We start from the raw sequence: 17,383 nt of genomic DNA on the forward strand, positions 1-17,383 counted from the left end.
CGGGGGCTTTGTGTAGCAGTCTGCTCAACAGAGGGACGGAGAAATGCGCGGGGGTTTTGTTCCCCACTTTTTGTGCGCTGGGGGAGGGAGCGGCAAGGGGGGACGGGGGCTGGGCGGGCAGCAGGGAGGGGCGCACTGATTAGGCCGGCCGGCCGCGGCGCGGAGACGTTCAGCGGGAGTCGGCGGCCTGAATGCAGGGTCATTATTGCTACAAGTTTAGCAATTTCGCCCTTACAGGAGGGGGCGGGGGCTGCTTGGCTGCTGCGGGGCCGCCGGGTTGGGGAATCTGCAGAGACCTGGTGGAGGAAGAAAAAGGAGGGGAGGAAAGGAGGGAAAGGAGGGAGGCAGGCAGGCAAGGGAATCCTCCAAAACCCGCTGACCGCCCAGGATGAGGCTTGGACAAGTCCAAAGAGGCCTAGCGGGAGGCTGGAAAGGCGGCGCCTAGGGGCGAAGACCCTCCCTCCCTTCACCTCTTACGAGGCAGAAAAACCCTGGAGTTGAGCGTGAGTTATAGTGCACCAGTTTGGCGGTCCCTCACCTCCTTGCCGCCAGTTCCCTTCTCTCCTACGCCTCCCTGGAGCTAGGGCAACTCCTCCCACCACCCCTGTAGCCGCCGGGACGCCCCCAACCCCCTTCCTAGGGAGCCCTCTTTTCTGAAGCTGTTACATTCCCATAAGTTGCTTAGGGTAAAGGCTGGGGAGGGAATTCTCACTTCCTAACACGTTTCTCGCTACCTGTAGCCTGGAACCACTGATCCATCCATCCATCCATCCATCCAACAGTATTTACTGAGCACCTGTTAATATATGTTCACTTGCACTGTTCTGAATGCTGGGGATGGTGAAAAAAATACAATGTCTGCAGGCCTGTGGAGTTTTTAATTTAATTTAATTTAATTTTATATTTGTGGAGTTTATTTTAAAGAGTGTGCATGGGGGGGGGACGGAGTTAGACAACAAACAAGTAAATGGAAAAATAGTAGATAAATTCTTTAAAAGGAAATAAAACCAAATGCTGAAGGGAGTGGGGTTTTTTGGAGTAGATGATCAGAGCAAGCCAAGTTGAGATTACATTTAAGTTAATACCTGAATGACAAAAGGGAAGCCAGTCTTAATAGTGCTTTGCCATTGTAACCTCCACGTCTCTGCACTCGCCCTCCTGGTGGTAAGGAATGGAATGACCTTCCACCCTGTCTTTCTGGTGAACTCTTGCTCCTCCTTCAAGGCCAAGCTTCTTTCCTGAACCACCCAAGTGGGGGCAATCACTCCCTCATATATGCCACCAGAGTCTTAGGTACTTTCCAATATCACAACATAGTGTCCTGCAAAGAGTTATTTGTTTCTCTCCTTCCTCATGAGGTCCTAGTGAGGTCATGGGGGACCAGGTTGACATCTTTTTCCTCCGGGACAGATAACACAGTAAGTAGGGGATCAGGGGGCCAGTGTCCTTAAGCACCACTTTCCCCAGCACATGCAGTGGCCCCAGTGATGTGGAGCTGCGGCCTTGAGTCCTGGCTGCAAGGGAAATGCTGAGCTGGACTCTTGACCCACCTGGGCAGGGCCAACCACCTGAAATTGCCTGCAGAGGACACACAACCCATGCAGATCCCAGAGATATGTCCTGCCTTTGTACCCTGCAATGCTGCCTGGGGACCCAGCTTCCTGCAAGAGATTCTCACCCCTCACCCTACAGTTTAAACCGTAGGAAAGGAAGCTGAGAACTTGGTGATGACCTGACACACCAGGGCACAAAGTTTAGGGCATGGGAGGGACATGAGATAGGGAAGAGAGCGAGGACTCAGGCAGAGAGGGGTGGAAAGCCAAGATGTGTGTGATGAATCTGGAACCCAATCCGCTTCTCTAATATTTGCTAGGCGAAGGGTATGGTAGGTGATCAAGATGCTGCCCTGCATCTAGGAGTGTTCACTTCCGAGGCTGGATCTCATCGCCTGCGCTCTAGGAACCCAAGGCTCCAGGAGCAGTTGCCCTCACTCCGCCGGGGTTTCCTAGGTAAGCAGCTCCTTTTTCTCCCACCTAGTCTGTATCCTGCAGGCCATGGCCTCTAGATGCTCCCAGCGCCAGATCCCCCCACCTTCCTTGCCCGGTTTCCTCCTGGCCCGAGTTAATCTTCCTCCACTCTGCATCCTCCCTGTTTGGAAAAGAGGCGTGTGACTGTGGTAGAGGAAACAGAGTTGGTTCTATGGATTGGCTTCCACAAAGATTGCGTGTCTCGAGATACTTAAGGCAGACTGAACCACCTCCCTCCCTACTCCCTACTCTTCTCCAGAGCCTGAAGTCCCCGTGTATAAATAGCTCCCATCTCTTCGCTGAAGGATTTCCTTACTGCTAGTTGCTAGGGTTCTAGGGCCCTGGCCATCAAAGGGTGACAACCCTTGACCAATACAGCTACCTCCCTCTGAGCTCCCTCTCCCTCTGCAGGGAAAAGACATATCCTCTCCCAGCCCAAATTGCTGCTTCTTTCAATTGTTTTGTGAGACTCTGAGCAGGTGAAGTGAGTCATCCCTTGGGGTTCTGGTTTCTGAGCTCTAGAGCGGAGAAGGATAGATCATATGATTTTAGAAGTCACTTCTGGCTCAAACTCTCCTTACTTCCCTGAATGTATGGATAATCCCTCCCTACCCATGACTGGTACCACACTGGGCTCAAGAAGCGGGTAGGTACTACTGGTGACAGAGGTGGAATAGGTTAAGGCCAGCAACTTTTTTCTGCAAAGCCTCATCTTGAAGGGGTGTAAGAGCTAGGCTCTGGAGCCAGGTTTTCTCCATTCTAATCTCAGTACCACCACAACCAGTCGTAGAGACTTGAATAAGAGCACTCTGAACCTTAGATTCCACCCCCCCCATAAAGTGGGTATACTTGTAACACTTCTCTCCTAGGTTTTTCTTTTAACCGAAGCACAACACACAAATAAGTGTGCAATCAAATGAATGTTTATATATGTAAACACTTATGTGCCAATCACCTTGGCTTTGAAAATTAAATGAAGTGATCCTTGTAAAAGCAACTTAGCACAGTGTCTGGTATGCATCAACGGCGTGGGCCAGGACGGCGCTAGCTGTTGTGCATGCTTAGAAACCCAGGACTCTGTTCTGCCTTTGCGGCATTCGCAGGTCCTCAGGGGGAGCGCGGCAGGCGGGAGGATTTGCCACCCCAACACCGCAGGCGCGCGTCACCACGGGCAGGCGGAGCCCGGCGGGGCCTGCAGGGCTCGGAGAGCTTCGAAGAGGCTTGGACCTTGGCTTGGTTTGGGGAATTCGACTGAAGGGGAAGGTGAAAGGAGGTTGCGGCCGGCCGAGCGACGACCCCCCTCTAGCTCCTCAGTGCGTGGCAGGAAGAGTCGGGAGGGGAAACCCGGCTCCTCTCGGCAGGGCAGGGCTTCCCCGGGGTCCCGCGCCCCGCTGTTCCCGGGCGCCGCCAGCAGGACGCGGGGCCGCGCCACCCCGCAAGGGTGGGGCAGTGTGGGCGGGCGCTTCCCGGGAGAAAGGCGAGTGCGGGGCCCGGGTTGGTTCGGGGCCTCTCTCGCAGCCTCCTCCTCCGGCGTTTAGGGCTCAGGGCCCCGCAGCGGACTTCCCGGGCGCCTTCTCCCGACTCGAGGGCCCGAGCGCTGGGAGGCCGGCGGATTCTCCAACACCGGAGTTCAGCGCTCGTCCGCGGCAGGTCCGGGCGCGAAGGGGGAGGATCCTCCGACCGGCGGCGGGCAGCGCAGGTGCCGCGGGGCCGGGCGCCGCCTCCCGGACCGGCCTGGCGCGGGAGCGCACCCGCGAGCCCCGGGAGAGCCTGGCCGCCCCTCGCGGTGACCGCCCAAACCTGCGCAGCCGGCCGTCCCAACCATGCGCCCTGGGCGCCCAGGTAGGATACCCCGGGGAGGGTGCGGCGGATCCAGAAGGCCTCGGGAGGGAGTCCGGGGAGTTCTGTGCGGGAGGGGGCACTGAGCCCAAAGCCACATTTGCTTTGCGGACAGGACGCGCTTTTTTTTTTTTTTTTTTAACCCAGCCTGTCGGTAACATTAATAACAGCAAAGTTTTCTGACAAGGCGTTTAGAAAAATGTATGGAAGTATGAAACGCATGCAGAAAAGACGTGTTACAGCTCCCTGACTCTTCACTAGGCGAACATTCCCAAGAGACCATTCCCGGGATGAAGCAACAGAACGTTACGGGTCCCCACCCCCTCCTCCTTCCGCCTGGGTCCCCACAGACTCCCTTCTTGGCACTATCCCCACCGCCAAGAGCAACCACTGTTGTGGCTTCTAACAGTAAAGATTAGTTGTGCCTGATATGGAACATTCTATAAACGAAATCCTGTAGTATGTAGTCTTACGTGCCTGGCTTCTTTCGTTCGTGAGATGTATCTATCTTGCTGAGTGCACTTGTAGATCTTGGAGTATCCCATTGTATGAATACACCAGGAATAATTTATACTTTCTGCTGCTGATAAGCCTTTGGGTGGTTTCTGGTGTTTGTTGTGAATAGCGCTACTACAGACATTCTCGAACAGGATCCAATAGAACTTTCTGCAGAACTGTATGCACAGACCTTCTCCAACAGCATCTGATAGAACTTTGTGAACATGGAAATGTTCTCAATCTGTGCTGTCCAGTAGGATAGCCACAAGTCACATTTGGCTCTTGAGCACTTGAAATGTGGTTGGCTGAGGAATTAGATTTTTAGTTTCATTAAAATTGTAATTAATTTAAATATAAAGAGCCATATGTATTGGACAGCGCGGTTCTAGTATGTCTTTTGATGACTGTGGTAAATGTTTCTATTCAGTATATACCTAGGAGTGCAAACGTTTTGTCATAGGGAAAGAATACCAGCTTTCAGATTGTACCAAGCAGTTTTCTAAGGTTGGCAGCATCTATTTTCTCTCCCACGGGCAGTAGCACCACATGCTCTTCAATTCTTAATTTTTTCATTTTAGCCATTGTGCTGAGCATGTAGTTAAAAAGGGGCTTTTGTTCACTTTCAAGTAAGATTATGAAAATTGCCACTTCCCCATAGTAAAGGTGATGATGATGATTGGAGGGGTTCTTGTGGACTGAGAGTTGTTATAAGGGTCTTAAATTTACCCTTTATACCACCCCACCCTTGCCAGCAGACTTCCCACACAATCAGCCTTCTCCCCTAGAAACTGGACCAGGGTTAGCAGGGCATTACGAAGGGGCCACGTGTTTGGAGGTGATCCATTTCCCATAATTCTTTGTTACGTTATGCCTTCTTAAAATCAGTGTCCCTCTTCCTTTACTGTTATTTATTGGAATATCCCACCAGAAGAGATGATGAGATTGTTAGGCAGGCTACAGCCATGGCAGAGAAGCCAGGTTTTATGCTGGCTCAGTTTTAGTTTGCAGCTTGGCTCTGCCTTGTATAAAATGGCATTAACAACCTTTGGGTGTGCTACCTCGACGGTTTGCTGAGAAGCAAAGTAAGTCCTGAGGAGCCAGCGGAGAAACTGCCTACTATGTGTCAGTGTGTGTGTGTGTGTATGACTTTCTAATCCTCAGAATAACCATGTGAGTTAGGTATTCCTTGTTTACACATGCAGAAACTGAGGCTGAGGGACATTGAACCACTCTTCTCTAGGCCACTCGGCTAGTAAGCAGCAGTAACCCCAATAGGACTTTCTGCCTGTGCCACTGAGACCATTTCTGATGTTTTTTATCTCCCTTCCCTGGGTAAACAGAGCCCTGGCTGGTGCAGATCTTGAAATTCTGAATCAAATTAGATGTCCTCTGTGAAGACTCCCTTTGGACAGAACCAAATTGATCATTAACCACTTGTCTGTTGCTAGTTAAGCAGAGGAAGTGTTTGTTATGTTGTAATAACAGTGGAATCCACTTTGTGTGACACACAAATTCTTGGAAAGTTGTGTACAAAGAGCCTTTTGCTTGTGGGGAGGGAGAAAAATTGAATACATTTTTAAGTTTATTCCTGGAATTTGTTGCCTGAAAGTATCCCAAAATGAATTATTTTGTAAAGTGAAGGATCCTTTTGAAATATGAATAATAACACAGGGTTTTCACATAATAAACAAGAGCAACTCAAAATTATGTATAAGATTCATCAACATTTTGCATGTACTTCTTATTAGGAAGGGCTCTCATGAAAGTTTCACCTGGACCATCTTGACATCTCGAGTTCTCTGAGAGGTCCACAGATTAGTTCTCTATCTAGATGAGAGAAGTAACTAGAAACCCAGTACCCCCAGGGGCTACTGGTGGATTCAGGCTTAGTTTGGGTGGGTTTTACAGTCCCTGATCATTCAGTGAGCCTCTAAAAAAGGGGCTCAAGAGTCAAATTGGTTATTGGATTAGATGGCCTTTAAGCTTTGAGATTCTTTCAGCCATGAGATTCTTTAAATTTGTTACATACCTATAGATCCAGCACAGCTTTCTGCTGTCCTGGTAGGAAGGGCCTTAGAAATTGCCAGAGTCCATCTCTTTTCTGATGCTGAATCCTGATGTGATCCTGGGCACGTAACTGTCCATGTCTCCTGGACAGCACCCATGGGGGAACCACTCGCCTCTCTACTCCCTATGTGTGAGGGAGTTCTGCCTTCTGCTCACATGAAATCCTCCTCCTGCAGCTTCCCTCAGCTGTTCCTCCAATTCCCACAGATGTCCACTCCTTCTGCGTGTCAGTTCTTCAAACATTTGAAGCCAGCCATTGACTTTGCTGCTTCTCCGGGTGAAATAGCCTCAGTTTCTTTGACTATTCTCTGCCTCCTGGCCATTCTTCAGTGGATGTTCTCTAGCTCTCCCATTTCTTCTGTGCTGGGCTATTCTGGTGTATTCTCAAGGTGGTCCCCTCCTCCTAAGCCTTTGAACATTTAAATCTTCATCTTCCCCTACCCTTCTGAGAAGGCTGAGGCCCACTGGGAGGCTGTCCTGCATGGGTGCTGCTCTCCTCAATTTATGTTTTTATTCATCTTCAGAGGAATAAGCATCCGTTCTTTCTTTTTTTTAATTTTATTTTTTAACTTTACATCCAAATTAGCGTATAGTGCAACAATGATTTCAGGAGTCGATTCCTTAATGCCCCTTACCCATTTAGCCCATCCCCCCTCCCACAACCCCTCCAGTAACCCTCAGTTTGTTCTCCATATTTATGAGTCTCTTATGCTTTGTCCCCCTCCCTGTTTTTGTATTATTTTTGTTTCCCTTCCCTTATGTTCATCTGTTTGTCTCTTAAAGTCCTCATATGAGTGAAGTCATATGATATTTGTCTTTCTCTGACTGACTAATTTCTCTTAGCAAAATACCATCCAGTTCCATCCATGTAGTTGCAAATGGCAAGATTTCATTCTTTTTGATTGCTGACTAATACTCCATTGTATGTGTATACCACATCTTCTTTATCCATTCACCCATCGATGGACATTTGGGCTCTTTCCGTACTTTGGCTATTGTTGATAGTGCTGCTTAAACATGGGGGTGCATGTGCCCCTTTGAAACAGCACACCTGTATCCCTTGGATAAATGCCTAGTAGTGTAATTGCTGGGTCGTAGGGTAGTTCTATTTTTAATTTTTTGAGGAACCTCCATCCTGTTTTCCAGAGTGGCTGCCCCAGCTTGCATTCCCACCAACAGTGCAAAAGAGATCCTCTTTCCCCACATCCTCACCAACATCTGTTGTTGCCTGAGTTGTTAATGTGAGCCATTCTGACAGGTGTAAGGGGGTATCTCATGGTGGTTTTGAATTGTATTTCCCTGATGAGCATCCATTCTTTCTAAAGTAACACTACTCCTTAAAGCTTTGATATATTTTCTTTCCTACTTCTAGAAACAATGCTTCTTCTTCTGAGTTCTCAGGGCTCCTCTCCCCCACCTTACAATTCGGTATTCTCCGTCTTCTTTCCTTTCACCCTGAAACATGTTGCTATCTTGCCAAATTGTCTCCTCTTGACACTGGTGCCCCTTCCTCAAATATCTTTCCTCCCCATTTTGGGTCAGATTTGTGAATACGTGTCTTCACCATCTCCTTCCCTTTCCTTCAGCCTGCATGATGCTTACCTCCCATGTGGGGGGTACTGATGCTCAGTTGGAAGTTACCTTTGTGGTCAACTGGTTCAACTCTTTCCCTGATACCTGATTACCTTTTCTAGCACTCTTTTTTTTTTTTTTTTTTTTTTTATTTAATCCTAGCCACTAGACCACCAGGGAACTTTTCTAGCACTCTTGAGGTGTTAAGTCCTGTCATTTCCTCCTTAACTATCTAGGACTCATTCTTTGAGATCAAATGACTTCTCCTCAGGTTTGTGCTTTATCACCTCTCTTTAGTGTTTTGCATAGTGACTTTTTTTCTGGAAAGTCTTACTGTGGTTTTGACACCCTGTACTGTCCTGATTGCTTTTTTTTCTCATTGAGTAGTCATTCTTCTTCCTTCTCTAGCTCCACTTAATGGAACCTTCCAAGTCTCTTCTATACTCTTGCTGTCCTAAAGCTTTTAAGCACATCCAGCGTCAATGATCACTTTTATACTTAGGAACCCCGAATTTACAGCTTTAGCTTGGTCTCCCTCTGATGTTCTATTTTCACATGCTTTGGGAGTAATTCTACTTGTACCTGTGCCATTGTCATCTCCAGTTTATTACCATGTCCCCAGACTACTCACATCTCAACTCCTGCCAATGGCACCACCTTTACTTTTTCTCGTCTCTTTGGTTGGAATCAGTCAACGAGTGATTTCCCTAAACATCTTCACATAGAGCAGAAGGAGCGGGAGAACCTAATACATTTCAGGCACTGGGCTCTGCATATCCTGACCCATTTAATGTGGTAACCAGCATGCAAAGTAAGTACCATGGTCTCCATTTTATGGGTTAAGAAATCAAAAGTTGAGAGTATAAATGCCTTGCTCAAGGACTTTCCCAGTTCTTAAAAAAAAAGAAACACACACAGTTTATTTATTTTTGAGAGGGGTGGGAGGAGCAGAGAGAGAGGGACAGAAGATCCAAAGTGGGCCGTGTGCTGACAGCAGACAGCCTAATATGGGGCTTCAACTCACGAATCATAATATCATGACCTGAGCCAGTCAGACACTTAACAACTGAGCCACCCAGGTGCCCCAAGGACTTGCCCAGTTCTTAAGTGACAGACTCCAGGGTTCAAATCAAAGTCTGATTCTAAAGCCTAAATACTACAACAGCCTCCTAATTTGTCAACATGGCGTGGGCGGATTGCTGATAAAACTCATCCTCACACTAGCATCAGATTCTTTTTCTTCACATGCCTCTTAATTAAAGGTCCCTTTGTTTTCTCAATCATGCTGTGTCTCCTCATTGCATGTAGGATCAAATGTACTCTCAAGACCACTGGTGAACCCTCATTACCATGCCTAATCAACCAAATGTCTCATTATTTTTAGATGATGTATACAGTCTTCTTACTGTCCCTCTTCCCAACCCATTTATCTGCCGTGCTCATTCTTGGGGAACCTCTGAGCTCTCACCCTTCTTAATCCCAAGTCCACTGTCTCCTGACTATGAAGTCTTTTCCAGTTCCCACGTCTCATAGCAATTACGTATCACATTCTCTTAACATAGATTAAATGGTCTCCACTGCAAAACTTAGTTTTGATGATCCAAGTGGTTTTATTTATTGTCTCATTATCTCCATCCTCAGTGATAAAGTAAGCTCTCTGAGGACACTTGGGTGGCTCAGTTGGTTAAGTGTCAGATGCTTGGTTTCAGCTCAGATCATGATCTCACGTTTGTGGGATGGAGCCCTCCATGGGGCTCTGTGCTGACAGCAGGGAGCCTGCTTGGGATTCTCTCTCTCCCTTTTTCTCTACCCTTCCACCCACTCTCAAAATAAATAAACTTAAAAAAAAAATAAACTAAGCTCCCTGAGGATAAGGATCATATCTTACGCTTTTTTTTTGTACTGCCTACAGAAGTACATATAAATGAAATAAATAAATATAAATGAAATTTAGGAGAAGATGCTTAGAAAGTTTTAAAGGGTAATATAAGTTAAGTATATACTTCTTTAAAATACTAGCATCACAGACATTGGCAAAATTTATTACCTGATTGATATTGGGTGCATGTTCAGCAAACCGCATAAACTTGAGGCACTCAGTAAATAAAAGCCAGACCCAGAGTACCTTCTCTTCCTCCTCCTACTTAATCTTTAACAACTCTTTCCTGCCCTCTCATCATGAACATATAAGAGGAGAGGCACCTATACAATGGCGTATTACTCAGCCATCAAAAAGAATGAAATTTGCCATTTGCAACAACACGGATGGACTAGCGTGTCATGCTAAGTGAAACAAGTCAGTCAGAGAAAGACAAATATCCTATGATTTCATTCATTCATGGAATTTAAGAAACAAAACAGATGAACATAGGGGAAGGGAAGCAAAAATAAGATAAAAACAGAGAGGGAGGCAAAGCATAAGAGACACTTAAATACAGAGAGCAAACTGAGGGTTGCTGGAGGGGAGGTTGGTGGGGGGAGGGGCTAAAAGGGTGATGGGCATTAAGTAGGGCACTTGTTGGGATGAGCACTGGGTATTACATATAAGTGATGAATCACTAAATTCTGCTTCTGAAACCAAAACTACACTGTATGTTAACTAACTGGGTTTAAATTAAAAAAAAAAAAAAAAAAAAAAAGAGGGAGAGACCCCTATGTTGTTCACTAGATCATTGGCTTCAAGGACAAGGAGCACTTGTCTTGTCTGTTCAGTTGTTTTTTTTTTTCAGCACCATAGTACAGCGCCCAGAACATGCTGGATATTTGGTACACATTTGACAAAACAATGAACTGGAGATATGACTAGGAGCAGATGCTGGCATTGTCCCACGTTTCCACTTCCCTTGGGATTCTCTTCCTGCTTCCCATGTGAAATGAGAAAATGTCAGAGCTCGAAGGATATCAGCCCAACCTCCCCATTTTAAGGATGAGAAAATGATCCCAGAGGGGAGAACGTCTTACAGTGTCCCAGGTCACCCCTCCTCTTTGTGGCCTTCTGACAGTGTTCAATCCAGCGTTCCCCCCCACTGTATTTCACGGACTCCCTTTTTTCAGTGTTCTGTCCCCACAGCCATTCCCAGCCCTTTTTCCTCTCTGGCTGGTTTCCTTCCCCACATCCCCTCTCCCAGCTCTGCACTCTGTATACCCCCAATTTGTGTTTAATGCTGTACAACAGTGTCTCTTGGGAATGTAAACAAAAAATACCTCCGAGGTTGTGAGCACACACACTTTAATAACGTGTGACTGCTTGGGAGGAACACAACCTCCTGCAGGAAGTTACAGTTCGGAATCTCTTCAGGGGCTCTCTCTAGGGCTCAAAAATCTTTTCAGAATTCCTGGGAGTCTAGAAACATAGTGGGATTTTTATTATAACAATCCATAGTCCAGCTGCCCAAGTGCCAGTGTCTAGACTAGACAGTCTAGAAGGCTCATGGCAACTCTGCAACCCCAAGTCATAATAGGTCCATTTTACAGATGAGTAAACTGAGGTTCAGTTTAACTTGCTTAAGGTTACTCAGCTAGTATCAGAGCAGAGGATTGAATGGATTTATTTGCCTTCTCCAGAAACACCGGCTTTGAGACACACCGGGTAAGTGTTGGCTGCTTCATTTGGATACCCACTTGCTCCTCCACAACTGCTCTTGGTGAAGTCTCTCCTCTAAGAACTGCCTCCCTACCCTGGCTCTCGCTCTGATTCCCGTCTGTTTAGCAGCTTGATCCCATGATGCAGTGCACTGCCTGCGCCCTCTAGTGGTCACAGGGAAATGCACAGCCCTTTCAGGCACTCCAAGGACCTGTCTGCAGGATCTGGTGTCGGCTAGGGACCCAAGGCCATGTGGAATCAGGCTTCAGAGGTGCATAAGTCTCCCAGGCTTCCCTGGACTGAGAAAAGAGCTGGATTCTCTGGGTCCCCCACCCCTTCTAGTCCTTTAAAAAAGACCCACCCATGCTTGACAGTGACCAAAATTAGAGTAGGAGAGGGACTTGGCATCAGCCCCAAATTCCTCTTCAGAGAGTCAGCAAGAGCATCTGACTCAGAGTCTATAAAACTGATGTCTATTCTTAGCGTCCACAGTTCTTTGTTCATTGATGCTCCTATGCCTGGTATTGCGCTAAGTTCCCAGATGTACTTATCTTGTGTGCTGTTGAGTAGGTCTCAGTCTCTCTGAGCAACAGTGGCCATGTGACAGTGGGAAACATCTGCCTCGTCTCCCCCACAGGAATGTGATGAGGATCAAGCCATAGAGCAAACATAAAATGGGGGTGAAGGTTGAGGCCGCCCACCCTCCTCTCCCACTGCCATCTTGGTGGTATTGGAGCCCATGTGTATATCCAGCCTCCAGAGCGGCTCACAGTCTCTCAGAATTTTTTCAGATAAATAACAGATTTGCTCTGAATGGATTCAGGGTCACACGGGACCATTGAAGCCTTTGGGCAAATTGGAAAAAGCCATTGCTTCCTCCAAGTGTACATGGCTTTGCCAGGTGCTTGGCCTGATTGGTAGATATGGGTGTCTCTTGGACTGAGCACCCTTGTTCAGTGAACAACCCACACAACCAAACCTGTAGGTACCACAGACATCTACAAATCCCTGTACTCCCCGAATAACATGGCACTGAATGGACATGCTGGCCACCTTTACAGGACATCCAGACAATCACTGTTTCAGGAAAAAATAAGCAATAACTAAGTGACTTAGCCTTTGTCAAGCTCTCTCCAGCTCTCTTACTGGGTTTGTTGACACCCTCAGGCACTGGTACCGAGGTTGTTCTTGTCACTGCCCTGATAGCCTGGAGAATTCGTCCCTTAACTGACTGAAATTCCCACAGAGGATTTAATTCTTAAGTCACTAGAAGCTAGGCTTAACTAGCTAGCTTAACTAACTAGACTTAACTAGCTAGCTTCATCACTAGATGAAAACTTGGCTTGTGGACAGTGATGAGTTAGAGACTTACCCTTGTGGGCAAGCAAGAACCAGTAACCCCATGGTGACATGGCAGCCCTGGTGAGCAGCAGGCCTATCATGGGAATTTTAGAATGTATTCTTCTCTCTCTCCTTCCACCTTCCTCTTCCCTCCTCTCCCCATCTCTCCTCTTCCTCTGCCCATCTGCCTCTCTCCCTCTCTGCCTCTTCCTCTCTAAACCTCTGCAGGTCGTTCAGCCTTCCCCTCTCTCCCTTTCCCTTCCTCTTTCTTCCCTCACTTCCCCTTTTATCCACTAACTGACTTATAATATGGAACTAAAGAGTACTCCATAGCCTTATGTATTCTATTATTTGTATTAAAAAATGAGACAACTTGAACCAGTCATAATTCTCTCATAGAAATAGCAACTGTGTTAAATTGTATATAAACCACAGTACTTTTTCTGTGCATCAGTGATCTCTGATAAAGAAAAGCTCCTTCCTGGGGTGCCTGGGTGGCTCAGTTGGTTGAGTGTCTGACTTCAGCTCAGGTCATGATCTCACAGTCCGTGAGTTCAAGCCCCGCGTCGGGCTCTGTGCTGACAGCTCAGAGCCTGGAGCCTGCTTCGGATCCTGTGTCTCCCTCTCTGTTTGCCCCTCCCCTGCTCATGCTCTGTCTTTCTCTGTCTCAAAAATAAATAAAAACATTAAAAAAATTAAAAAAAAAGAAAAGCTTCCCGCTAACACACACACACACACACACACACACACACACACACACACACACACACACAGAGTTCTTACAGTACCAGGGAGGGAGGGTGGGAAGGAAGCCAGCAAGGAGGCACTCATCTGATTAGCATCAAGAGGAAATCCTCAGACCAGCAGCAGGGAAGGTTTCGGACTGTAGAATGTTGAAGGTGGATCCTCTACTCTACACTCCTTGCTTTGTTTCCAGGCTCTCCCTCCCCCACCTCGAGTTTTCTGGAGAAGGCGAATAGATCATGTCAATGCCCCCCAGACAGAGAATGGAGGGCCAGAGAAGTTACACGACTTCTCCAAAGTCACACTAGCCAGTTCATGGGAAAACCTTGAGTAGAACCTATTTGTTGAACACAAGTATATAACAGGGTATATAATGTGAGGATGCTATAGGAGCTCCAAGGATTCTGAGAGCTTAATAAGACACAGTTACCACTTAAATGGAATTATGAGCTCCAGGGAGAAGAGAGATCATTAAACCAACACTCACTTACCAGGTGGACAAAATCAGATTCAACCCCAAAGTCTATAGATTACATGTCAAATTCACATTCACACACAATATGTCACGCTAATGGAGGGATCAGAGATATGGGCTGTGGACACAGAAGATGATCTGTTTTCCTTTCAGCACTCAGCACACACCCAGCGCTTCCCTTGCTGACATGTTAGACAACAGCTCCTGTTACTGTCCGCCCTTCTGCCTCCTCTAAGTACCTTCTGCAATAAGCCATGTGCCTCCTCTTCCCCCGGTAGGCTATGACATGCAATTAGCAGGCCATATTGCTGACTGGCTTTGAGTTTACTAAGTCCTGAATTTCCAGTGCACTTAGTTCTCTTTCTTTTTCCAACGGCACCAATCACTTTCTGTACAGTCAAAACACATTTTATGGAGTATTTACTGTAGCCAAGCGCTGTGCTGGGCACTAGGAATACAGGTATAATAAGGCAGGTGCCTTCTCTCCAGTTGGTTATAGTGTCATGGAGGGTGGGGGGAGTGCATTCATACAGGACATTTCCCTCCCTCTAGGTGGGAAGTGATAACCTGTGTGCTGCACAGGATGCTTTTAGCCCAAGCAGGAGGGGTCAGGACTAGGAGGAGATGAGCCAAGTTTTGAGGCATGAATAGGAGTTAGTCAGTGTAAGTGAAGTAAAACTATTTCTGTGGAAGGAGAAGTGGGAAGTTGGTAGGAGAGGGGGTTAAGAGAGAGCTGGAGACAAGTGATGCTCACTTGTATCACTATGAAGTTTTCCCTCTCTCTGTGTTCCGGAGACATAAGTAGACATGCATAGGTTTTGTTTTGACTCTAGGAACAGTTTCCTTTAGCTTTAAAACTTACGTTGGAATAGTAAGGGAAACTGTGCAGAGGAGACGGGTACAGGGGAACTCTGTACAGTCTATTCAGTTTTTCTGCAAATCTAAAAATGTTCTAAAAACTAAAGTCTATTAAATTTTGGGGGGGGGGGCCCACAGGGGAGGGACAGAGAGAGTGAGAGAGAAATCCTAAGCAGGCTCCACGCCCCACCTGGAGCCCAACATGGGGTTCGATCCCATGAGGTCGTGAGGTCATGACCTGAGCTGAAATCACTCATCAGACGCTTAACCAACTGAGCCACCCAGGTGCCCCTAAAGTCTATTAATGTTTTACAAACCCCATGTTAGATTACTTACTTTGTTTGGGAGGGCCAGGACAGCTGGACAGTGTTATCTTCATCGTCACCAAAAACATGGAACTCCATGTTCCATGGAGCCTTGCTTCTTTCCTAACCTTGTTCTCCCTAGTCCTTTCCCACCTCTGCCAAGGGCACCGCCCTCCCCTGCTCAGGCCACCTGATCTGATCATCCTTTGTCCCTCCGTCTCCCTCACCCCACATCTAGGCCATCACCAAGGTCTGTAGATTGTGCTGTAAGCTCTCTCTGCAATCATCCCGCTTCCTCATGTCCTTCTTCTCTGGAACGAGCCACCATCCTCTTCCTCCCAGTCTGGCTTCTTCAGTGGCCTCTTAAGGACACATCCCACCTGCAGTCTGCTCAAGCTGCCCTAACGAAAGTACCACAGATCTGTGGCTTAAACAATAGAAATATATTTTCTCACAATTCCAGAGGCTGGAAGTCTAAGATCATAGCATTGGCAGGAGTGGCTTCTTCTGAGGCCTCCCTCCCTGTGTAGAAGACCGTCTTCTCCCCGTGTCTTCACGTGGTCTTCCCTCCCATGCATGTGTATCTGTGACCTAATTGCCTCTTCTGATAAGGATACCAGTCGTAGTGGCATAGAGCCCACCCTGAGGAACTGACTTTAACTTAATAAAGCTCTTTCAGAACTCTCTCTCTCCAAATAAAGTCACATTCTGAGGTATTGGGGATTAGCACTTCAACATATGAATTTGAGGGGGGGATGCAAATCAGCACATAACACTACTTCTATCCCTGTGTCCCTCTGGCCATTCTTCAAGCAGCCACCAGAGTCATCTTCCGAAAATGTAAGTCAGACCGAGTTACGTACTGCTTAAAAGCCTTCACTGGCTTTCCAGTGTACTTGGAGTGAAATCCAAACCCTTCCCCATGGCCTACAAGGCACGATCTGCCCCTGCAACCTCCCCAAATTCTCTGTGCGTCTGCCCCTAGCTCATCACTGTACAGCCACACAACCTTCCTTCAGTTTCTAAAACCCAGTATGCTCTTTTACACTCTGCCCACTCTTGACTGCCTCCTACTCAGCCTTCAGTTTTCAGAGATGCCTTCCCTGCATGCCTGGTCTCCAGTAGGCGCCCACTGTGATTCTGTCTTCTAGCCCTCAGTTCCTTCACTGGGTAGCTCTTTATCACAATTTGATGTTATATTGTGTTCTCGTGTGTTTCTTTTGTTTGTCCCTGCTACTCGTTTGCAAGCTTCCTGAGGACGAAGACCATTTCTGTTTTATTCATGCCTATATACTCGTTCCTAGCATAGTGCCACAGAGAGTGCCCATCAAGCGTCCACTGAAAGAGTGACAGAATGCATGGGGAGCTTAGACTTTATTCCGCAGGCATGGGAAGCTGCCAAAGGATTTCTAGCGGGGAAACAACATGGTCAGATGCACATTTTATAGAGATCACTCTGGCTATGGTGAGGAGGGGGTGGGTTGTGGGGCTGACCCTGGAGTCAGAGAAACTAGTGGAGGCGGGGAGGGGACTACTGCAGTGGTCCAAGTGAGGAATGATGAGCTAGGATCATGGAAATGGGACAGAAAAGGAGATTGCACGTGTACAATGTGACAGTTTATCGGATGTAAGAGGTGAAGGAAGGCGGGGAGACTCCAGGCTGACTCCTGGTTCTTGGACTAGGGGAGAAGGTGAATGGGAGTATGTTTCATGAAGACTGGAGAGGCTGATTGAGACTGTGTGGGGGGGGGTGGTAAATTAGGAGGACACTTAATCTCCCTATTGTAGGGCTCCCTTAAAGACCGAAAGTGTGTTGACGTTCCCATTTAAAAATGCCTTGCACATAGTAGGCTCTCAGTAATCCCAGTTGGGCACAATACATACAGGCCCTTAGTCACTTGCACATTGTCAGTTGTGGAGACACTCACACCTGCCCACAAGCCCTTACACCCTGGGGATGTTGGATCTCTGAATTCCCATGTCACTCAGATCCTCCAGCCCTGCTCTGCCTGTTCCATTCCTGATGGCCACTCACCCTTTGCTTGTTTTCAGCCCTGATAGAAACAAAGCAAGC

Source organism: Puma concolor, chromosome D2, assembly GCF_028749965.1.
Source record: "Puma concolor isolate L17-30 chromosome D2, mPumCon1.1.hap2, whole genome shotgun sequence".
NCBI lineage: Eukaryota > Metazoa > Chordata > Mammalia > Carnivora > Felidae > Puma > Puma concolor.